The following is a 26,339-nucleotide window of genomic DNA, read 5'->3' as shown; positions in this document are numbered from 1 at the left end:
TGCTGCTGGTTGAGCCTCTCCATCCAGATTAAAAGACTGATTAAATTGTGTAAGCATCCAACATGCTCTGAGCAGTCGGCAGGCTTTGGGATTCATACATTGAGACCCCTCCCTAACAGAGATTGACAACTTAGTTTGCACCAGTGGTTTGTGATTCTGAATATGCAGCTTAAAACAGATTTGTTAGTGACATTCAAAGAAGGTTAGTACAGATGCCTGATAGGAAAATACTGGAGGTCTATAAGATGAGTAGGAAATAGTTTTATCACCTAACACCACAAGAGTTATCACAAGCATTGAGGTCAAATGGATTGGGAAATGAAATTATTCTTTGAAATTGCTATCAATGTTTTTCAATGCTCAGTAGGATTTTTCTGTTTATTTAGTTTAGTTTATTGTCTCATGTACCGAGGTACAGTAAAGAGTTATTTTGTTACGTGTTGTCCAGTTAACGGAAAGACTATACATGATTACAAGCAAGCCGTCCATAGTGTACAGATACAGGATAAGGAGAATAACATTTGGTGCAAGATAAAGTCCAATTAAAGATCGTCCCAAGATCTCAAATGAGATAGATGGTAGGTCAGGACTGCTCTCTAGCTGGTGCTAGGATGATTCAGTTTTCTAATAACAGCTGGGAAGAAACCGTTCCAGAATCTGGAGGTATGTGTTTTCAAAGCTCTGTACCTCTTCCCTAATGGGAGAGGGGAGGAGATGGTGTATCCAAGGTGAGCTTGTCCTTGATTGCAGACGTCGGCCCCGACGTTGGACTTACATCACCCCGGCGAGCGGGCCTGAACATCGGGCCGCCCGTAGCGGTGACTGCGGAGGGCTTGGGGAGGCCCCGACCACGGGTGAACATTGGGGAACATTAGAATATTGGAGGAAGAGGACTGACTTTGGTGCCTTCCCTCACTGTGGGAAACTTTGATTCTGCTGTGTGGGGATGTTTTATGTTTAACTTTATCAACTCGATGTTGTGTTCTTTACTTTTATTGTATGGCTGTATGGTGATTACATTTCACTGTGCCAACTGGCACATGTGACAAATAAATGTATCTTGTACCTTGATTATGCTGGTGGCCTTGCAGTGGCAGCGTAAAGTGTGGATGGAGTCAATGAAAGGGAAGGTTGGTTTGCATCTAGGCTGTGTCCACAATTCTTTGCAATTTCTTACGGTCTTAGATGGTGCTGTTCCCAAACCATGCTGTGATGCATCCTGATGTAATGCTTTGTACGGCACATTTGTAGAGGTTGGTGAGAGTTGTTGGGGACATGCCGAACTTCCTAAGACTTCTAAGGAAGTAGAGAAGTGTGCCATATCTTGGCCATTGCTTCGATATGGCTGATCCAGGACAAGTTGTTGGTGATATTTACTCCTGGGTACTTAAAGCGTTCAACCATCTCTCCTTCGGGACTGCCAATGTATTGTGGGAAAGGTTGCTGCCTTCGCACCAGGTTATGAGGTTCTCAATCTCCTTCCTGTACTCTGTCCTGTCATTATTTGATATCCAGCCCAATACTGTGGTGTCGTCTGCGAACTTGTAAATTGGGGTGGATATGTATTTGGTTGCACAGTCGTGGGTGTATAATGAGTAAAGTAGGGGGCTGAGATCACATCCTTGCGGGGTGCGATAAGGTAATGAAAATCCTTTGTTACAATGATTAGCTATAGTGCTTCTGAATATAGCTAATCTAATTGAAGTAACTGACAATTAAGAAAGGAACACAAACCAATTTGCCATTTTCTTAAGACTATCTTCAAACTTCGCATTAGCCTTTATAAAATCTGCTCAAGACTTTGTCGAATAAAAGTTCAACAAACTTTTATTCAAGAAATAATTATATTGAAAGCAGAATCGAATGCTCACTCAGGCTGATTTGGCCAGCCGGCCCCATGTTTTATCTTTTCTGTATGCAATGAATCCACATCATTGTTTTCCATTTCCTGAAATCCAGCAAATTGCCCTTTCTTGGAGCTGGATCTTCACCGATGTAGAGGATGCAGCAAATGCTGTTGACATTCAGACAGCTGGGAACATGCTCCGTGGTTAAAGGTTTCTTAATTTCTAATAATTTTTTATCAACTGGCTCTGGAATCATGCTAAAATTTAAAAAAAAAAACACATTTGGACAAGTACATGCATAGGATAGGTTTAAAAAGATATGGGCCAAATGTCGGTAGGTGGGACTAGTGTAGATGGGGCCTATTGGTCAGCGTGGATAAGTTGGGCCGATGGACCTGTTTCCACGCCGCATGACTATATTTTTGGATTGTGAACAATTGGGTACATTCAGTTGTCATGAACAGGAGGTAAGGTTGAAATGATGTTTCAGCAATATTGCTGCATTTGTTTTCTACTGTGAAGGGATAATGACAATGGGCTTCATTTAATATCCCAGTTAATACACGGACTGTAATAACCTCACACAGTTGGTGATTGCAGGGATGATATTAAATTCAGTAGCAAGAGCTGCTCATGTATTTGCGTCAGTGTACAAAAGTATGTTGCACAGCTGCTAACAATGCTAGCCGATTCATTTTGTAGGAAGACACGTGTATAGGTGAATGCTAACTTATAAATAGAACTGGTTATTGCTCGCAGTTCTGGTTTTTTTTTTTTTTCCTTTGTGATTTTAACTAATTGTAGACTTATTGCTGGCCACATCCAACCAGTCTATAAGTGGACCTACCTGTCATGTATTAGAGAATTTGGTAAGCTTGCACCCATTGCTGCAGTATGCCGCACCATGTCTGCCTCACTAACCGCCAGTTTTAGCTAATGCTAGGACTGGTGAAATACACGGAGATTCAAGCAGTGAGGCTAACAACGTTGGCTCTTCCATCATTCAGCCATGGATTGAGGCTTTAAACTGCTGATATGCTGTTGGAGGCTCCAAACTTCACGTGTTAGAGTATGGAAATTATATTTTATGGTATGACGAACAATGCATTCATGTTATGTTTAATTGATGCAATGCATTTAATTACGGTATTTTTAATTCATTTTGCAGCTTGTGGTGTTGTTGCCAAGACTAGCCTTTAATGCCTATCCGTTATTACTCCTGAGGAAAGGGTGGCGTGCTCCTTTTTAAACAACTGCAGTCTGAAATGAAGGTACTCCCAGGATTGTTGGTTAGGAAAAGCAATGGAGTTCAATGTATTATCAAATTATATTGGTTTGGGATTTGGTGACATTTTCATGCAACGACTATTCATGTAATTGGTGGTAGAGAACGCAGTTTGGTGGTTGTTATGGAGGAAGTTTTAGCAAGGTGCACATTTGCATTTTGTAGATGGTGCCATCTACAAGGGGTTGTAAGGGGTTGGACAGGCTAGATGCAGGAAGATTGTTCCCGATGTTGTGGAAGTCCAGAACAAGGGGTCATAGTTTAAGGATGAGGGGGAAATCTTTTAGGACCGAGATGAGGAAAACATTTTTCACACAGAGAGTGGTGAATCTCTGGAATTCTAAGCCACATAAAATAGTTGAGGCCAGTTCATTGGCTATATTTAAGAGGGAGTTAGATGTGGCCCCTGTGGCTAAAGGGATCAGGGGGTATGGAGAGAAGGCAGGTACAGGATACTGAGTTGGATGATCAGCCATGATCATATTGAATGGCGATGCAGGCTCGAAGGGCCGAATGGCCTACTCCTGCACCTATTTTCTATGTTTCTATGAGTGAACATTCAGAACATTCAGATTTTTTGCACATCTTTCATTCATTTGTTCTGCATTTCCCTACAATGTCCATATCTCTCATTTCCCTTTCCCCATACTCAGTCTGAAGAAGAGTCTTGACCTGAAAAGGCACCCATTCCTTCTCTCCAGAGATGCTGCCTGTCTCACTGAGTTACACCAGCATTTTGTGTCTATCTTCAGTTTAAACCAGCATCTGCAGTTCCTTCCTACACATTCAGAATAGCGGAATATACTGGAGATATCAGAAAATTCAAGGGAGTTCAAAAGCACGCAATTTGCTACAGAATGCCCATTCGTATATCTTCTGGCTATATCATGTACTGTGGCTGATCCAGTTCAATTTTTTTGATTCTGAGAATATTGATGGTAGATTGCCACTAATGTACTTGCCACTAATTAGTCCTTGTCTGGATCTTCTTATTATCTCAGTATCTTTCCTCTGTCCCTCTATAAGATGCTGGATGATAGTGGGTTACTTCAACTTGAAGCATTTTATTCACAAAAATAACTTGCAGCGAGCATTCTCACGAATACTGTGCATTCATGACAGTAGCACTACGTTCCTGGGGGTGCAGATCACTAACTGTCTGACCTGGTCAAATAACATCACATCAATAGTTAAGAGAGCGCAGCAGCGTTTGCACTTTCTGCGCTGGATGAGAAGAGCTCACCTCCCCCATCCCGTCCTCAGCACTTTCTACAGGGGCACCATAGAGAGTATTCTGACCAGCTGCATCTCTGTCTGGTTTGGGGACTGTAAAGCCTCCGACTGGAAGTCCGTGCAGAGAGTGGTGAGGACGGCTGAAAAAATCATCGGGACATCTCTCCCCTCAATCGGGGACATTGCGAGCAAACGTTGCTGGTCTAAGGCTAGCAGTATTATAAAGGACCCCACACATCTCCATCATGGACTGTTCACTCTGCTGCCCTCAGGCAAAATATATCGTAGCATAAGGAGTAGAACGTCAAGGTTGTGCAACAGCTTCTTCGCACGAGCCATCAGACTCTTGAATGCCATGTAATGGGCTGCCACCACTATCTATTTTATCTTTTTATCCATTTTGTCTTATTATCCATTTTATCCTTTTGTGTTGCACGGGGAGCCAAATGCAACGGAATTTTGTTTAGAATTGCATATATCGATGTATTTCTAAATGACAATAAAGTTTTGATTGATTGATTGATTGATTAGAGATAGGCTAACATCTGGCATATTGCACAATGAACATTCTAACAACAACAGGGAGCAGTTGCCCACAAGAAATTGTTCTTAAACAGGTTTTCCTGAGAGTGAATCTGTGAAAGGAACTGGCCTGGATGGAGTGCCCATTTGAGTCCTCGAGACCTGCAAGGACGAGCAGGCAGCGGTATTGGCAGACATCTTTAACCTCTCACTACTCCATTCTGAGGTCCCAACCTGCTTTGAGAAGAGCACGATCATTCTGGTGCCAAAGAAAAGCAGGGTAGCATGCTTCAAATAACCTGTCCAGTGGCCCTAGCATCATGAAGTAATTTGAAAGATTGGTCATGGCGCACATAATCTCCAACCTCCCAGACAGCCTTCGTCCACTGCAGTTTGCCTACTGTTGTGACAGGTCTATAGGAAACGGCATCACCTTCGCGCTATACTCATCTTTCGAATATCTGCATAACATTTAACAAAATAGTCATAGTTGTTGAGAGGCTGTTGCCTCGTAGGCTCAGTTGTGCTCCTGCTGCAGTGGCTGGACACTCTCATGAAGTGAGAGGAAGCGGAAAAGCAAGAGAGCGAGAGAGGGAAGGTCAGGACTTATATACTAGGGCACACCCCCAAAATATCTCGTGACTCCTTCCCAGAGTTGCCAAGGATTCGCATAGGAGGAGTGGCCTAACCATAGTCCTAACCCTAACCGTAATGATAGCTTTAGTCATCTCCGTCACGCGACACTCCCAAACAAGGTCATTTCCATCACGCTGCGTCATGTCCATCACATGAGTATTTTGTGCTCATATTGTGTAAAATAATACAACAATGACCATAATTATGAATTGTAATTGATATATGAACAGTATGCTTCTGCCTATTCAATAGACAATAGGTGTAGGAGTAGGCTATTTGGCCCTTCGAGCCAGCACCGGCCATTCAATGTGATCATGGCTGATCACCCCCAATCAGTACCCCGTTCCTGCCTTTTCCCCCATATCCCCTGACCGCTATCTTTAAGAGCACTATCCAGCTCTCTCTTGAAAGCATCCAGAGAACCTGCCTCCACTGCCATCTGAGGCAGAGAATTCCACACACCTTCCTGCACCTTCTGTATTATTCCTAGAAATTTCTGTTCCACTGTCATCCCTGCTAGTGTATCTTTCCAGTCAACTTTGGCCAGCTCCTCCCTCATGGCCCCATAGTCCCCTTTATTCAACTGTAACACTGACACCTCCGATCTACCCTTCTCCCTCTCCAATTGTAGATTAAACCTGACCATATTATGGTCACTACTTTCTAATGGCTCATTAACCTTGAGGTCCTTTATCAAATCCGGTTCATTACATAACACTAAATCCAGATTTGCCTTCTCCCTGGTAGGCTCCAATACAAGCTGCTCTAAGAATCCATCACGAAGGCACTCTACAAAGTCCCTTTCATCTGAATTTAATATTGCTTTAGAATAAGTTGGTGAAAATTTATGTGACGGTTACCATTAATGCTGAAAATCACCACTTTTTTCAGCAGTAAACTGTTACAAATGCGTTAGACTGAATCAATGCATTAGACTGAAAAAGTTTTTTTTTGGTGGTTTATTTGAGGAAACTATAATTTGAAAGTGCGACAAAAATTAGATTTTATATTTTTAAATCAGTTATATTTTACATTGTTGTTCATCATAAAAATGCGACGGTTATGACTGAATGCAATGGGCAACCTGGAAAAAGAAGAGAAAAAAATGAATTAAATTCTCTAAATGGTTGCGCCAAACATATTTTTCCCATAGTAAAGATGGTCATCTATGTGAAACAACATTCAAAGTTGCAAAAATTTAAGTTTTTTAATCGGGTTTCCAGAAACGTAGAAGTAGACACTTTTTTGACTGTTTTAATGTTTTAATGTTCTTTTTACAAACAATGTTCTCGAGGTATCTAAATCTAAATTGTATTAGTTATTTAAGTTATGACATCGGATGGAAGCTGCATACCAAATCTCATTGCACTTTTGTGCAATGACAATAAAATATATTATTTTATTATTATTACTGAAGAATCACCCTTATACATTCTTGTTTCAATGACATAATCATGATATTAAGAGCCATTACAACAATCTCGCCTTTAAAATTTGTCTATTTGAGATTTAGAGCCCAGTATCTCTGGCAACACTTCCTAGCTGTTGCCAGCAAGTTCAATTCATGTTGAGTGTTGGATTTGTCAGTTCTATTATCTACTCACCAATAAGCATCTCTGGATTCATTTATACTTCAAATATTCTAAGTAAATTGTGTAAATTTGAGTCTCAGATTTGAAATAGAAACTCTTTTGGATAATAAAGCTTAGTTTTATTGAAGGTATGTGCTCAAAAGGCAAGTGCAAACATTTGAGCCAGCAACTAATTAGGTTTTTAGCTCAGCTACATGGATTGTTGGTTGGTGTGGAGCTTGAGTTGTTTCTGCACAGTCAAACGGATTGGTTCACGACTGTCATGTTCTCTTAAAAATATTTAAATATCCTTTCCTCTAAACAATTGCCAACAGTATCAAAATGTTGTCATATAATAATTAGAGGTTGTTTATTTCATTGGGGAAAAATTGGGGAAAAATATTATTTTAGGATTAAAATATCCTTAAACAGGTCACATTTGCTATCTGATCTGCTTTCACAAGCTGAGAAATTTCCATTGGAAAAGTCATAAATTGTTATTGAGACGCTGCTGAAGATATCTGGAGAATATTTCTGTCTTCTCAAAAGCATCAGATAACAATAAATCATCTTATTTAAGAACAGCAATTGCATGATAAAAATATGTTTATTTTTATCACGCCAACCCAGAATGTCTCTTTGTTTGTTTATTGCACTTTAGCATAACAACAATTAAATCCTACGGGGGATTCAAGCTGGTGTTTCTCCATCACAGATGTTTCATTTGAAATACTTGGCAATAATTCTAAGATTTAGGCAGCTTTCTGAGGATGACATTTTCACCATAACAACCACCCTAAGCATAAGCAATTCATAATCTAATTCAACGCTCAAAGATACAACTTTCTGGAAAATGGTAAGTATTTGCAACAATATTTATATTAAAAAAATTTGAATGTTTTAATGTTTAAGAAATAATAGCAGATGCTGGAAAAATCGAAGGTAGACAAAAATGCCGGAGAAACTCAGCGGGTGAGGCAGCATATATGGAGCGAAGGAATAGGTCTGAAGAAGGGTCTCGACCCAAAACATCACCTATTCCTTCGCTCCATAGATGCTGCCTGACCCAGCTGAGTTTCTCCAGCATTTTTGTCTACCTTTGAATGTTTTAATGCCAACTGTTACTAAAAGGTTTGTTGTGCCAACTATTTTTTCTCAATAATTGCTTATTTGCTGATCTCAATATTTCTCTTGAATTACTGTAACCAATTTATTGCCTTCGTCATGTTTTATTCTCCTTATGTAATGTAGGGACTTTAATTTAGATTGTAAGACATGGGGGGGGGGGGGGGGGGGGGGGGAGGCGGGTGCTGCAGCTTGACACGCACACTAACCACCCCGCACACACACGGAGAGGGGGGTAGGGGGAGGAGGAGTGGGAGAGGCGTGGGAAATGGGGGGGAGGGGGGGAGAGAGGGGGGGAGAGAGAGGAGGGGGGGGAGAGAGGGGGAGGGGGAGGAGGGGGAGAGATGAGGGGAGAGAGGAGGGGGGGTGGGGGGGAGGGGGGGAGAGGGAGAGGGGGGAGGAGGGAGGTAGGTTGGAGGGAGAAGAAGAGGGGAGCAGAGGGGGAAGGGGGAGAGAGTGGGGAGGGGGGAGGGGGGGGGGGCCCGTTGCGACTTCACACGCACACTAACCACCACTGGGGCAGGTTGCACACGTCACACACACTAACCACCACTGCCCCCCCCCCCCACACACACACACTAACCACCACCACCACCCCCACACACACACACACACACACTAACATACAAACACACACACACACACACACACACACACACACACACCCACACACACACACACACACACACACACACACACACACACACACACACACACACACACACACACACACACACACACACACAAACACACCCACACACACACGCACACGCACACACAAATACACACACACACACACACACACCAACACACCCTCACACACACATAATCATAACCCCTCAACACCCATAACACACCACCCTAACCACCACTAACCCCCCCCCCCCCACACACACACACACACACACACACATAACCCCTCCACAACACACACACACGCGCCACACACACACACACACTAACCACCCCCCTTGGTATTATATTAATATTTTTCATTGGCTCCTTTTACCCCATCCCCACCCTATCTTGAGGGGCAAAAAGAGTGGGGCAGAGAAAAGTGAGAGGAGTTAGGGAGATGAGGGGAGAGAGTGGGGAAGGGAGATGAGGGGAGAGAGTTGGGGTGGGTTGAGGGGGGGAGATGGGATGGAGAAAGAGTGGAGAGGCGGGGAGAGGGGGAGATGGAGAGGGGGATGAAGAGGGGGGTGTGGGAGGGGGGTGGGTGGGTGAGGGGATGGGGGGATGGGGGACGGGCGGAGAGAGGGATGGGGGACGGGCGGAGAGAGGGGGAGGGAGGGAGGAGGAGAGAGGGAAATGGAGAGGTGGGGGGATGGGAGAGGGGGGGAGGGGAAGAGGGGGAGAGGAGATGGGGAGGGGTGATGGAGAGAGAGTGGGGAGGGGGGGATGGAGGGAGAGGGGGGAGGGAGAGGGGAAGGAGGGGGGAGGGAGGGGGGGGGTGAGGATGGGGAGGGGAGGAGAGTGGGGAGGGTGAAGGGGAGACAGGGGTAGGGGGAAGGGGGTGGCAGAGGGGGGGAGCGGGGGAAGGGTGGGTGAGGAGGGTAGAGAGGGGTGGGGGAAGGGGAGAGGAGTGGAAGGGGGGGGTAAGGAAATGGGTGGGGGAGAAGAGGAGATGTGGGGGAGAGTAGAGAGGGAGGGGAGAGGGGAGGGGGAGAGTAGTGGGGGAGGGGAGAGGGAGAGAGTAGGGGGGAGACAGAGGAGGGGGAGAGAGAGAATAGGGGAGAGGAAGGGGGGAGAGAGAGAAGGGGGAGTGGGGGAAAGGCACGGGGGTGGAAGGGAGGGAGGGAGGGGGATCTCCCACCCCTGTCCCATTGTGATGTCATATGTAAATGAGATCCATTGTGATTAGACATCTGTGAGATGGCACTGTGACTCATGCAGCAGTTTGATTTTAGTGGGACCACGTGAAGGTTCCAATCTCCCACCCCTGTCCCATTGTGATGTCATATCATATGTAAATGAGATCCATTGTGATTGGACATATGTGAGGTGGCACTGTGACTCATGCAGCAGTTTGATTAAAACGTTTTTTGATGTTTTGTGAACAATCTTATTCAAAATCTGGGGAAATAATTGACCAAATCAAGAGAGGAGTGGATTTCTGAAATTATGTTAAATCCCTTATGAAATCCCTACCGAAATATATAAAAATCTCCACATTTTTGTGTCGGGTTTGCGAGGAAATACGTTTCAAAGGCAAAATGACACACACACACAGTTTTAAAAGTATATAGATATGATAGATGTTAGTACATCTTTTCCATGCTTTGAGTTTATCAACATCATAGAAAGTTGCTGAGAAAAGCTCAGATTTGTCATTTCGTAACAAACATTCCTTGGTTTGTTGGCAGCAGAGTGAACAGAATTTGTGGTAGGTCTATTAGCGTATACTTTTGCTTCTCCAGTACTTTGCCTCCATAGGGGTTTCTTTTTCCTTACTACTCATTACTGTCTGGCAGCTGTTCATGTTTTCTTATTTGTATTTTATGCTCAATTTGAAGAAAGATTTAAAAATATTGGCCATTTATCTATGCAAACCTGCCCACTGAAATGTGGCTATTAGTCTACAATAACTTGAAAACTGCAGAAAAAATATATACAATGCAGAGTTTCACAAGGAAGGCAGTGGTTTTGCTAGAACACTGATACACCTGTATTTTGAACCTACATCCACTCGATGTAGGACAGTGATTTCCAATAATTCTCATATAGCAGAGCTCTCGCTTCACTTTTTTCCCCTTTTGCCAGCCGGGAAAATTATTAATGTTATTAATGCTAGAAACGCCTACTTTCCTACCTGTTAAAAAACGCCAAAATGTTGGATTTTTGCGCTGAAATAAATTGTGGGAGTCGGGGTAAGTGTGAGAGACATGTACCCAACTTCAGAATTCCAAACGTCACGTTCCTTTTCTCCAAAGATGCTGCCGGACCCGCGGAGTTACTCCAGTTTTTTTGTGGCTTATCTTCGGTATAAACCAAGTTGTCAAGCCGGGCAAAATGACTCGCCGTTTAGGTTGCCCGGCAGCACTTTTAGTGGTCATTGGCACCCGGGCAACCGTGAATTTCGAGCCCTGTATAGTTATGATCACAGAACCAATCAAATCTAAGGCATCTCTCGGAGCATTCTCTTATTATTTTCTTGTAATCCATTCCTGCAAATATGCTTATCTACCACACCCTGACTCTCCTTTGTCTCACCAACGTTTCAGGGGATATTAACAGTTACCATCTAACCTGCCAAACAATGTTCCTTTGGAATGTGGGACAAAACTAAACAACCGGAAAACCCTGGAGAAGAGAGAATCTGCGTCCTCCTCACCCGTAGTGCTGGTCACTGTTTGACCATTTATGGGAAAGGTGCTGATCAATAACAAAATTACGAAACAATGCTGATTTTACACCCACAAAAGGCCCCGTGCTACCAATCCTTGGTATGGAAAAATATTGTGTTATCATGACTTAAGAATTAAACCTAAATAGAACCAATAATAAACCTGAAAATGGACTTCAAAATTCAACTGAACCCAAGAATGTCCACACCATTTAGCTGCAGTTTTTGTGTGATGCATGAAGCCATTATCTCTGTTGGACATTTTATTTTCTTTCCAGTCTGATAGATAGCACCAAGGTGATTGCATTGTCAGTTACTTCCATCCCATCCAGGAAACTGAATGAAGCTGTTTGGTTGAGGTGAAAGCAGCCAAGGATGCCACTAATGATGCACAGAATTTCCTTTTAACATTGTACTTTATGAGAATTGATTGACATTATTATTTATTTGCAAGATATCCTGATTTTGAGTGCGCTGTTTTGATTCAAAAATTCATGGTTTCATGTGGCAGTTTCCACTTAATTATTTTTCAATATTCACATATTAGACTTCCCTAACTCAGAATAAAGCATTAGTATGTGTTCTATATTGTATGCTACTCGACAACTTGCATCTGTTTTAACAGAAAACTGTCCAGTGATGTTCCATGGGTATAATGCTAAATGGTCTCTGACTGTGGGTTAAGGCAGGGCAAATGTGGATAATGTTATGCAAATGTAAGTGATGGTCTTTGTGATGGAGGAGGTTTTACTTTTCATTTGCCATTGCTTGCTGTATAAATTATGTTGCACTGAGCGTATGGAAAACATTTTTATTTAAAATTGCATATACTTTACATAAAATTCTGAACAAAAAGCGTTCTTTTAAATTCATTGTGATTTTAAGGCTAATGTATTGGTCATAAAAGTTAACATCTAGATTTATGAAGAAAGTGTGTACATTTTTACATGCAATCATAACAATCAGGAATATAACACTTGGAGTACTCCAGAACTGAGCACCTAAAAAGCGAAGCAGGATGTAAGTACATCTTCCGCGTACATTGTAGTTACTTGCAAGACAGGATTATGGTGACCTGGCGTCCATTTTTAAATTGATAACAATTCATTGCACCTGCATGATTGCACTTTTGTAGAGAACAAAAAGATTATCAGTAATTCTGCTGCCGGGCATTCAGATGATTGCAAATGCATGTAGTGAATTGTTTGTGGTCATTGGCTGAGTGAATTCAACTTCTTAAAATGCCAGATTTATTGCCCAGCCGCAAATCTGGTTTTAATCTTAGTGATGGTCAGCAACCCCATGCAGAGAGTTCTTCCAAAGTAAGTTTAGAAATTATATTCATTTAATTTGATCATTGGGATAATTGAACAAGTTATAATTGACCTAGGGTATTTCACTGCTTTAACCAAAGTGTGCAGATTTGCTACTAATTAATAATAATTCTAGGATGAATCCGCAAAAGGCTAAAATAAAAATTTCCTTTAACATTATAAATTAATATAGTATGATATACCTATTCATTTTATATTAAGCATTTTTAAATTTGGTATATAATTCTAAATATAATTTCTCTTTTTACAAGATTTAGTGCAAAATCGTTTATCATCTAGCTCTGGCAACTATTTTGAAAATACTTCCTGAAGCATTTTCCATCCAATGACAGGAGGTGGTTAAGTTTTCAGCATCTTCATTTGTTTTGCTGAGAACAAATGGCAAGGTTTTAAACACCTTGACATTGACCAGTGAAATGGCACGTTTTCATCTCAAGCCTCAAAAGTGACAACTTTGATGAGAAAACCTGCCACCTTGTGGTACAATGTTTTAGAAATGTCAAGTTTATGAAAGACCAGTGCACACCACTGTCATGAAATATCACTATGAAAATTCCAACCGCCAAAAAATTAATCCTAGAACAGTCACACTATATTCATCATATAAAAGTATCAGTGAACTATGCTCTCTCTAGGCAAGTTTTTCTGACTGAGGATATACTTCTCAGCACCTCTCTGATATTATTTTTTTTTTAAAGGAACAACTAATTTTTACAACATATAGGATTTGCCTCGCAATTTTGATATTTTGGAGATTGTAGTCTTCAGTTTATAAATATACATTCTATTAACTGTTCCCATTGTTCACAATTTTAAAATTTACACATTTTTCATCGGCTTTCACATTTTGGTGTCTACAGTACATGATGGATCTACATGTATAACACAGCAATTTATAAAAATAATTGACAGAGGTCTATTAAAGCTGAAGGTGGAATTGAGGCAAAAGTGGCTGGATTCATTTTTTCCTGCTGAAAATAGTGATAGCACTGTTGTTTACCTATTAAGAGTTTGCCTAAGTGATTAGTGAAATTAATGTAACCACTCAAAAATATTAGAATAGTCCTTTGGGGTTCACCACTTTACTTAAGTCCTTCCTCCATCAAGATGCAGATGTATTTGAAAGTGGGGAAAGACAAACAGATAACCCTTAAAATCATTTGGAATTACTAATATTCCAACATCTATTATTCATTCCACCTACAGTCAGTAGCATGGTCACTCTGATATCAGAAAATAGATTGTCCTTTTTGGGATATGGTTGTTAAAAGGATGTAACATATCTGAAGTTGCATCTGTATGAATACTTAATATTTCCTTAAAGTTTTTGTTTCCAATTTCCTCTTCCGTGGACATTTTACTATAGCAAGTTAAAATTTGGCAGGCAGATGTTTACTAAAGTTCTGAAAATATTTGAGTAGTTTGACATAAAATTATTTAATATCCCTCAGGAGAGGAAATGCTAACAATGTTGATCCCTAATAATATGAGAACTATGAATAAAAATGTTTCGGATCTCGTGAGAAAATTGTGTAGAAAAAGAAATGGTCACAATTAGTGCACAGTGGAAAATAATTGAATTTGTGAAATATTTGAAAGTAATTCCTGGACTCAGTAAGAGCAACAATTTTACTTGGAAGTTCCCATTACCAGATTGTAATGCAATAAAATTGTAAACATCTAAAGAACGGAAATTTAATACAAGATTTCTGTGGGAAGGAAAGAGTCAGCTTAAGTAAACATAAATGAACTGTTCTATATTTAAACAGGTTGATTTGTTTGATTCAATCTAGAAATATCAGTAAAATAGAGCATTTTAATCTGTACAGGGTTTATTTCAGAATGAAAAGATGCTTTATTTTCTCTCTCAATATTTATGTTAAATGTCAATACTTTCATTGACTCCCTTAAGACTTAAGGTATCAGTGAATGATGTAATGGTTTCACATTTCCAAAATACATGGTTTTGCCAGTGGCCTGTTAAAAATGTTCTCAGCATTAAACTAAAGTAAATGTGATTAAGATTAGAATAATAATGTAAATTGCAATCAATTGCTTCTAGGTTCAGTGCCAAATTTATTTTCCTGATTAGATAACGAGTTGCCAACATCTTATGACTTGCAGTCAACATTGTGCTAGGATAGGACGGTGCTTCTGTAGGAAGCTGGGGATTAATGATTACAAGGGAAACTCATTTTTGAAATGTAATTTTTTTAAGCACTGATTTTATGGCTGAATGTGATCGTGTCACTTTGCATGGTCCATTAATTATATTCATGAATGCTGAACTTTTTGAGTTTTGCTTCAAAGAATATAAAATAGGTAAACATAGGAAATTTTTCTGCAGCTTTCCTGGATTTTGAAAATTGGGCTCGGGTGGAATGCATTTTCTCATATTAAGTTAATATATTAATGTTAATATATTATACACCATTATTTTGTAGCAAAGCAAGAGGCATGCACTAAATAGAATTACCGTGTTAATTGTTATGCAAAAAAGTAAAAGTAGAAAATTCAGAAAAGTAGAATGAAACTCAACAGACCATGGGTGTGCTGAAGACATTTCTTTGCAATCACATTGATTTCAGTGACAAGGGGCACGGTTTTCTTTTATATGTTCAGATTTGTGAATTCCTCAGCAATTTTTTTTTTACTGTTCAACAATAATTTCCTTGCTTCTTACAATAAAATTATTAATGTTGGTGTTAAAAAAAAAACCTATAAGAAACCATCAAGACCATAATGACATTTAAATTTCAGCTTTCCACTGAGAATGCCCAAGATATGGTTAAACTGGTGGGACAAACTCTAGACTAGACTTGTTGATACATTTTGTAGCTTATGCAATGATCTAATATCAATTCAAGAATGCAATGCTTTCAGTCCAGAATCCAGTTCTTACAGTTCATTCAACCTGACAAATGTAAGTATCCAGGGTACACAAAATTGCTGGAGAAACTCAGCGGGTGCAGCAGCATCTATGGAGCGAAGGAAATAGGCGACGTTTCGGGCCGAAACCCTTCTTCAGACTGATGGGGGGTGGGGGGGGGGAGAAGGAAGGAAAAGGGGAGGAGGAGGAGCCCGAGGGCGGGCGGATGGGAGGGTGGGAGGAGACAGCTAGAGCGTTAAGGAAGGGGAGGAGACAGCAAGGGCTAGCAAAATTGGGAGAATTCAATGTTAATGCCATCCGGACGCAAGGTCCCCAGGCGGAATATGAGGTGCTGTTCCTCCAATTTCCGCTGTTGCTCACTCTGGCAATGGAGGAGACCCAGGACAGAGAGGTCGGATTGGGAATGGGAGGGGGAGTTGAAGTGCTGAGCCACCGGGAGGTCAGGTTGGTTATTGCGGACTGAGCGGAGGTGTTCGGCGAAACGATCGCCCAACCTACGCTAAGTATCCAGGGTTTAGTGTAAACCAATCTTTAGGACTATGATGGTAAATTAATCCATTAAATTAAATGGAGCTGAATTTTTGAGATTGAGTACAATGAAGTGGCAATTCTGTGTAAGAAGGAACTGCAGATGCTGGTTTAAACCGAATATAGACACAAAAGCTCGAGTAACTCAGCGGGGCAGGCAGCATCTCTGGAGAGGAATGGGCGACGTTTCAGGTCGAGACCCTTCTTCAGACTTCTGCATCCCAGGGTACTCAAAGAGGTGGCTCCAAAAATTGTGGATGCATTGGTGATAATTTTCCAATGTTCTATAAATTCAGGATCAGTTCTGGTGGATTGGAGGGTAGCTAATGTTCAAGAAAGGAGCGAGAGAGAGAAAACAGGGAATTATAGACCAGTTAGCCTGACATCGGTGGTGGGGATGATGCTGGAGTGATTTATTAAAGAAGTAATAACGGCGCATTTGGATAGCAGTAAAAGGATTGGTCCATCAACATGGATTTATGAAGGGGAAATCCAGCTTAACTAATCTTCTGGAAGTTTTTGAGGATGTGACAAGTAAAATGGATGAAGGAGAGCCAATGGATGTAGTGTATCTGGACTTTCAGAAAGCCTTTGTTAAGGTCCCACCAAGGAGATTAGTGAGCAAAATTAGAGCACATGGTATTGGGGGTAGGGTATTGACATGGATAGAGAATTGGTTGGCAGACAGGAAACAAACAGGCAGAGTAGGAATAAACCTGTTAGAGTGACAAGCATGGCGAGTGGAGTGCCGCCAGGCTTGGTGCTGGGGCTGCAACTATTTACAACATATATTAATGATGATGATGGAATTAATAACACAAGCAAATATGCAGATGACACAAAGCTGGGTGGCAGAGTGAACTGTGCAGAGGATGCTAGGAGGTTGCAGGGTGACTTGGATCGGTTGAGTGAGTGGGCAGATGCAGTATAATGTAGATAAATGTGAGGTTATCCATTTTGGTGGCAAGAACAAGGATACAGATTATTATCTCAATGGTGTCAGATTAACAAAAAGGGATGTGCAACGAGACCTGGGTGTCCTTGTACATCCGTCACTGAAAGTAAACATGCAGGTGCAGCAGGCAGTGAAGAAAGCTAATGGCATGTTGGCCTTCATAACAAGAGGATTGGAGTATAGGAGTAAAGAGGTCCTTCTGCAGTTGTACAGGGCCCTGGTGAGACCACATCTGGAGTACTGTGTGCAGTTATGGTCTCTTAATTTCAGGAAGGTCATCCGTGCTATTAAGGGAGTGCAGCGTAGATTCACGAGGTTGATCCCTGGGATGGCAGGACTGTCATATGATTGGAAAGACTGGGTTTGTTTTCACTGGAATATAGGATGAGAGGGGATCTTATAGAAACATATAAAATTATAAAAGGACTGGACAAGCTAGATGCAGGAAAAATGGTCCCATTGTTGGGGGAGTCCAGAACCAGGGGCCCCAGTCTAAGAATAAAGGGGAGGCCATTTACAACTGAGATAAGAAAAAAACTTATCCCTGGATATCCCTGACACACTTTTCTCAGCTTTAAAGAATAGCTGGTGATGTAATTGAAATTTACAAAATTATTTTGAGACGACGAGATAGATTTAGAAAAGGTGTTTTCTCTTCCCAGTGTTTAGAAACAAGAGTCATATGTCTATTTTTTCTTTTATGAAGGCAAAAAGGTGCCTGTAAGCATATAATAGTTCACATGACATTATTAGGTGCTGTACATCAAACTAACTTTCCATATGTTAGAGGTGTCGATACGATATAGCGGCATGTACAGTCACAAAAAAACATTGTATTCGTCTCAAAATAAGGGGTCAACCATTTGCAACAGAGAAGAAATGTGTTCATTCAATGGAGTAGTGAATCATTGGAAGTCTCTGCTGACAAGGGCTTTGGAGGTTTATTTCTAGTCTATTCAAGACAGATCAAAGGAATTTTTGATATTAATGGAATCAAAGGATGTGGAGTTATTTTGGGGAAAATGTTTCTGTGTTTTATTAGGGATCAAAAGGCCCAATCTTGTTTTATATATTTCTTATTTTTTTCATGCAACTTTTAAATTCTGTCTCTACCTATGGAAGTATTGAGTTGCCACCACAGTAACTTTATAGTGTTTGTATAGATGGTCAACAAATATTAATTTCCTCCTGAGAAGACCCAAATTTCCTTTACAAAAGTTGTGCATACTAGTTTTATTTTGGCATCACAATCCTCTCTTATTGCTTTAAGAATTAGCTAAGACTGTATGACATACAATGTACATATAAAACTGTAGTTTATAGTGCCAAGTTTGAACCGTTATTGCGGTTTTCATTAGCTGTGCATATCTCAGCATTGATGCATGAGAACTTTACAGGATTTTTCAAATTAGTAACAGGAATATCGTAAATAAATTAATGGATTGAGAAGAAAGTAATGCAAAGTTCACTAATCTATAAATGCTTAATTTTAAAACTTAGTCATACAGTTGAAAAGGAGCCTTAGTGGTAGTAATTTTATAATGCACACCATACAGCGTGTGGCATGCTGCAGAACTGTGAATTCTAGGCCTTCTATACAGTTGCATGATAAAACAAAACATTTGTTGTAAAACACTAGAGAGAATTACATTCCTCTTTGATGGGACCTTAGTACACAATGTGGCTACTTGAAGGCAAATTCACACTAAAGTCAGAGGAGGAGGATGGGACCAGGCCCCATCTGTTTCTGGGACTTTATGCTTCTGCAGGTGGTCATCTTAATCAGAGTTCATGGTCTTTGGATCGCCACTATCAACCTCCAACCTCACGACCACCAAAATTGAAGAAGTACATAAGTTGAAGGTAGATGACATGCTGACCAAGCTTGAGGATTCACGGCTTCCCCACCAGTTTCCCAACCGAGCTTTAAGTACAAACCAGCTTAAAACAATGGTGACACTTCCCTGCATTTGAGGCTCATTCCATTTATGAAGCATGTAAAAATGTTTTAGTATTGCAGTGGTGACATTACTTGTGTTTTGCATGCTGATTGATATCTCTGCTGCATGCCCAGAGATCTTTTACTGTATATATAAGTGAGTCCACCATATGATAGAAATACCAATTCCTGTTACGATGAAAAATATTAACCTAAAATGTCACTTCTGTTTATAGATTCTTCTCTCTTTATAGATTCTACCTGACCTGCTAAATATGTCCAGTTTTTTTAATTCCATTGATTTATCCCTTATTTGTGAATTTATTGAGTCTGGAATTAATGTCTCGTTTCCTTGTGGCGACGGGCAGCAATGGACGTACTAATCTACTTGTTTGACATCAGGTTATAAACCAAATTTAGCAAGATCATAGTTGCACTACACCCTGGTCATACTCATTCCTTGTATCTCACAGAACTGCAACAAAGAGCTTATGCATGTACTTCTGCTGAAATAGATTTTGTTTTCCTTTGATTGTTTTTACATGTTGATGGCCAATGATGTCCAACCAGTAGCACAAACTACACTAGTCCCACCTGCCTGTGCTTGGTCTTATCCATGTACCTGACTAACTGTTTCTTAAATGATGGGATATTCCCAGCTTCAACTACCTCCTCTGGCAGCTTGTTCCATACACTCACCACCCTTTGTGTGAAAAAGTTATCTCTCAGATTCCTATTAAATCTTTTCCCCTTCACCTTGAACCTATGTTCTCTGGTCCTCAATTCCACTACACAGGGCAAGAGACTCTGTGCATCTACTCGATCTATCCCTCTCATGATTTTGTACACCTCTATAAGATCACCCCTCATCCTCCTGCACTCCAAGGAATAGAGACCCAGTCTACTCAACCTCTCCCTATAGCTCACACCCCGACGTCCTGGCAACATTCTCGCAAATCTTCTCTGAACCCTTTCAAGCTTGACAATATATTTCCTATAACATGGTGCCCAGAACTGAACACAATATTCTAAATGCAGTCTCACCAATGTCTTATATTACTGCAACATGACCTCCCAACTTCTATACTCAATATTCTGACTGATGAAGGCCAATGTGCCAAAAGCCTTTTTGACCGCCTTGTCTACCTGCGATTCGACCTTCAAGGACTGTAGGAATTACAGTTAAGAATGGTAAATTACCATAAAACAAGCATTGTAAAATTGGGACATTTTAATATATTTACAGAGAAATATATTTTTGTCATTGTGCTTTGGAGATAGATATTAGCCTCTTGTTGACGCTTTCCAACTAAAATGAAGTTCTTAATCCATTGAGAAAACAAAGTAATTAGTTTAGGAACATCACATGCTAAAGTGCTCTAGAATGGCATCTTTTTTTCACTTTAGTCATCTGGTATCCACATCAAAGCAAGTTCAACAAGCAGCCATTTCTGTTTTGTGCCAGTCTCAAAATCAAACTAAACTGCAGCGGAGTTAATTTTACTATCTACCTCTTTTGTCTTTGAAGTAAGATTGCATCTTGTAGTGAGATTTGTTCTGCAAATCATTCAAATTAGAAATTGTACAAGATTTTTAATAAACAAGAGGGTTAACTTTCATCGGCATTGCTACATCTACTTTAATATTAATTTATGCTTTCAAATCAGTTGAATGGCATTTTACGCTGTTAGATTACTATCCCTGCTGTCAGAGATGCTATTTTAAATTCTGAAATATCTTACTTTTCTGATAATATAAATACATTTTTCATTATAACTAGACTGAGAAATATTATTCAAAACCAAACTCCTCGAGTAATGCGGTGTTTCAAGCATCATCTGTGGAGGTAAAAGGCTATTTGATGTTTAGGATGGAACACTGCACCAGGACTGAGAATATTGGTATTAATATTGAATTATTATTGTCATATGTACTGGGATACAATGGAAACAAATATGTTTGTGTACTATCCAGATAAATCATTCACACCTGGTTTTAATCAAGTCATACACAAGGACAAGATGTTGTGCAAAAAAACAAAAGGAAACAGAGTACAGAACATAGTGTTACAGCTACAGAGAAAGTGCAGATAAAAATAGCACAAGGGCCGCAACAATGTACACAAATTCTTCCTTGGTTAATGAGAGGTCATTTAAGAAGTCCTTAACAACAGGGAAGAAGCTGTTCTTGAAGCTGTTCTTGAATCTGCTCAGATGTGCTTTCAAGGTTTGTATCTGCATGAGGGGAGAAGAGGTAATGACTAGGGTGATTGGTCCTTGATTATGTTGGCTGCTTTCTCAAGGCAGTGTAAGATATAGATTTAATGGGGGTGGCTGGATCTTTCTTCAGACTTCAGAGATGCTGCCTGACTCGTTGAGTTATTCCAGCACTTTGTGACTTAAATTGGACTAATTTGAAAAAATGAGGCAAAATTGAAAACAATGATTGAAAGCTTAATTATCCTCATATTTCAGTACGTTCTCCTGCAACAATAATATTTTGCCTTGATGTTTCTGCTGGTTATCCAACGTTTAATATGGATAAATTAAATGTGTATTTATATGTGCACCTACTCATTCTAGTTACTTCCATATCTGCTCTATTAGTTTTTTCCTTATGTTTGCATCTAATCTTTATTAATTTATGATTCAGTGGAATATTGTAGAACAGTCGCAGATGGTTCGTACAAGATGATCATCAATAACTCAAATAAAGAATTTAACGGAATTGGCAAAAGTGGTGGAAATCAGTGCCTTGCAGAACATTTGACAAACATTCTCCACATTCAAAGCCTTAACAGATTTGTTGAGATCTTTTTTCCAGAGAAAAAAACCCCAGTTTTCTCTCTGGTAATCAAATTGCCATTTGTTTTTCACTCTTTTTTTCTGACAGACACCAATAATCTGCAAATCTTGTAGGAACTCTTGTAAACTTTACTTTTCAAGAAACTGCCGGACCTCAAAAGTTTGTCAACTGGTGCTTTAAGTAGATATATACTTTAAAAAAAGTTTTCATGGTTGTGTTTGTGCTGTGCTAGAAGTTTGTCAGAAGCATTAAACTCTATTTTATCATAGCAATTGACTATTGGATTTGGTTGTTAGTGTTATTTGCATAGTTCCTTTGCAATTTGCATTTAAGTGTTCAAATTTCCTGTCAGTTCCTTGAATGATAAGCATTTAATCCAGATGTAACTTGCAATGAAGTGACTATTTTCTTAATTCTGGAAAGAAAGAGCAGCAAATATTTCCCACCTTTATTGTATTGGAGAAATGAAATGAGCAAATGGAGTACTGAATTGGGCATTTGGCATGTTTCCATTCAATGCCAACACAGATGGCTCTGTTGTTGCAGCAGAAGCAGAAATACTGCATTAATGTTTAAAGGGATTAAAAATCCTCTTGGCAGTAGTGGCATATGTTACCACTTAATTGTTGCATTGGATGCTTCCCCTGCTGTTACAAAACCTTCAGTCATTTTGTCTGCTTATAAACTATTGAGACTTTAAGATTTAATTCATGCTTTTGACAATCCTTGTGCTTTGCTAGTGTATTTGTACATCGTATAAGATGTCAATAACTTGCAGCAGAGCCACTTAACATGAGTGCATTACTTAAAACATACACAGGAAACTTACTCACATTTAAAGTGTGCAGAATTTTGAAAGTACCATCCTAATGTGACCCCCAACATCTTGTCAGCAATGGATCAAATCAAATAGTGAAAGTTAAACTAAAATGCAATTTCATTCGTCCAAACAATGGATTAGAAAAAGTAAGTTCCTTTTTTAATTTAATTTGTGTAATATTCAGGTGGAGAAAACAGATTACTGTTGCATTTGGTTCATTTTTTGTATTAATTTATATTGGACCATGCTATATTTTTCTAGCAATATAGAATAGAATAGAATAGAATAGTTTCTTTATTGTCATTTATTGATATGATGTAAATGGTCAGCGTTCATATTTGTGCCAGAATATCGATTGTGAACAGATTTATTGACATGTAAGAATGCAGAGGTAATTTCCACGTGCATTAAGATCAGATCTTTCAAAATATGTGTGAAATAGTTAAGAGTTAAGACCACAGCATTCTGTTAGTGCCATTTGTTATTTTTCAAGGATTATAGTGTGATTCATTTAAAGACAAAATGTTAAGCAGTTTTCCACTGTAAAGTTTTAATACTTCCATCTTACTCTTTCCTGTTACGTTCAGGGTAAGGTATTTTAAGATTAACTTGGCCAGTATGACATATACGTGTGAGGACAAAATAGAATGTCTCACATCCGAGGCACAAAAGTGTTATGGAGTTCTCGAAGACAACAACTCTGTTTCTGTTTCCTTTTAATCTGTAAACCTATTGTTCTGGATGTTAGATGCCACTTTTTTGGATGATAAATGACCATCTCATTCTGTAGTGTGGTGGCCAAGAATTTGGCTTTCATTGCCAATTGGGCATAATTATTTTACTTATTCTTTTGACAATATAGGAAATGTGTGGGCAAAAGTTTAGGCACTAGGCTCGTGCATGTGCAGATAAGGAGATTAAGCCCATTTGAAACATCGAATACAAATACTAGATTGTAGCTGTTGCACTCAGTTCAACTTGTGGTCCCTAAAGGGAACCTACATAAAAAGGTAATTTTGTCAAAATAACAGCGTGAATCCCAGGGAAGCAAAAATCTACTAAAACCTCTAGTTGATCTTCCCTCCATTCCTCCTTGTTCTTGATTGACCCCCACCCCAAAATTGTGATTTTTTTCTTTACCTCAAAATACCCTATCTATGGCTAATGCACTTTCTCTGGGAATGCACAGCTCATTGGTCTCAGATAAATGGTGCCCAAAATCCTTGCTGTTCAATCCTGCCAATGGACTTGTGTTTAAAAATGTTTCACCTCATTGTACTGTTCATTTTTATATCTATCCCCAACCCTCCATAAATTGTAATTGTTTTTGATTACCTCAGCACACTGGGTAGACGAGCGTGCTATGTTCACCTCACCCAATAAATCAATGATGGCTTAAGCAACGCTGAAAGTGAATAAGTGAAAAACAGCAGGTTGCACAATTGTTAATTCCTATGCAAAATGTCCCAATATATATTTAAGTATTGCTACAGGTAATAAATGTATTTAAGATATTTAATGATTTCATCAGAAATGAAATACGTCAGAATGTAATCTATCTATAATTTCTACTTTTAACTTGGTGGACTTGCAAAGTGAGGTATCAGTTCATGAAATTAGTGAATGTAATTAAGATGTTAGCTGAGTATGAAGTCAATTACAAAGTAGAGTGAACGTAGGCTTGAATCACTAGGTCATATTAAATAATGCAGGGTAAATGTGCATCAGGAAAATGTACTAATAAAGCATGTTGACCATCATTGCACTCTGTTTTTGTCTGAATTTGTCTGGCATTTAATATGGCAGATTACCTCATCAGTAGCACCAGAATGTTGGACTGGAACATCAAAGAATAAGACATAATCACTTTGGCTTTCAAATTCCGAGCCTTGATGAAGTGAAAAATTTATCCTTTGGACCAAGCACAGACCGTTTCATCCAATACGGAGCCTATCTCTGAATGATAGAACCTTAGAAGGAAAGTGCTCATGTGCTTAAAAAGAAGCTGCAATGGCTGGAAATTTGGTTGCCATGATAACATTAGGAATGAGTGAAGTGAAAGGTGTAAACAAAGTCAAGAGATTATAAGTTTTTACGTTTGTTTTAATGAATAGAATTGACACTTTAAATGAAAACCTTTTGATGATTAGATAATTGTACAAGACCAGGAACTGTTTTAATATGCTAGTTGAGAACTGACCAGTGACAGAAATGTAAAATATCCTTGCCAAGTATGGCAAAGAGTTGTAATTGATACCAAAAAAATGTTTCCTTAAATTTATAGCACAGATTGTACATACCTTCGTTTTCAGATACCAATAAAAGTTATTTGGAAATGTAAGTGCCAAAAGCTGTTTCTTGTTCCCCAGTCTGGAATTGATCAAAAATCATTTAAAATCAGAGTGGTTTAATTGATTATGTTTTAAGGACCACCAAAAGCATTGTAGTATTACAATGTTATTGCCATTTTATTATTGAAGCAATCTTGCAGGCAAAGAAAATAATGCAACATATGCTATTAATTAAAATTTGTATTTATCAGTCTTAAATTTATGAATTATTTTTTTAACCTAAGTCTTAAATTCATCTTGCCAAGACTGGTAAGTTAAAGATTCCCTTCACTCTGCTGGCTGTAATGATCCATCTGGAAATAAATGTTGACATGTTTAATATAGCACAAGTGCTAATTATCAATCTCATGCAGAAAAGCTTACAGAGCTGCTATATGGGAAGTATTGCATGAGGATGCTATTGATTGTTACTCTGAGCATAAGTTTTAGGCATGAGGCTGTGACAGAATAGAGGAAACATCAGTTCTCCACTGGCTGGGAGAGCTTGATGTCAGCATTGAATGGCAGAAGTGAAAATAATTCCTCCCTCCAGAACTATCAGCGTGATGTGCATGAACATTTCTAAGAAATAACATGGAAATTATGTCAACTGCCTATATGAACTAATGAATTTATTTGTCTATTGGAATTGTATCATTGATTTGAAAGCATTTTGCATGGTAAAAATACTTTGTCAAAATAACTTGAATCTATATATTTTCAGATGCAAAAAATAAGATAGTAAATCTAATTTCACATTTGTTAAAGCAGCATGAAGAGCATGCTTTCCAGTTAAAGATTATATGTCGTATTACAATTTTTGCACAGAAATTAATTGGAAACAATGATGGGTGTATTTTACAGAAAAATAATATGGCATATGACAGTCAATTCTCAGTTTATTGCCTGCACCTAAGTTCAAAATTGCTTCCGGTATTTCTAGTAGACTGGAGAATCCCTCTGTGGAAATTAATTTAATAGAGATTCTCTTTGTAGTATTCTTTATGGTTTATTATTGTAATGTTTATGGGCACAAAAATTGTTCTTTATTATGTGTATCTAAATCGGGAAACATTGGTAGTTGGTTCTCATCTTGTTCGTTTTCACAGAAACGCCTACATTTAATGAAAACCTACGTTTAATGCAATTTCTTTTTTTTTTGTAGAATTACAA

General features: G+C 39.3%; 1 protein-coding gene across 1 annotated transcript in view; it reads left to right on the top strand.

The window, feature by feature from the left end:
- The window catches only part of LOC129702227 (transmembrane protein 33-like), a 118,449-nt gene that overhangs the window by 65,425 nt on the left and 26,685 nt on the right, over positions 1 to 26,339 (top strand). The window lies entirely within an intron of this gene.

Source organism: Leucoraja erinacea, chromosome 12 (assembly GCF_028641065.1).
Source record: "Leucoraja erinacea ecotype New England chromosome 12, Leri_hhj_1, whole genome shotgun sequence".
NCBI lineage: Eukaryota > Metazoa > Chordata > Chondrichthyes > Rajiformes > Rajidae > Leucoraja > Leucoraja erinaceus.
The sequence above is the reverse complement of the archived record's forward strand: the minus strand, read 5'-3'. Positions and strand labels throughout refer to the sequence as shown.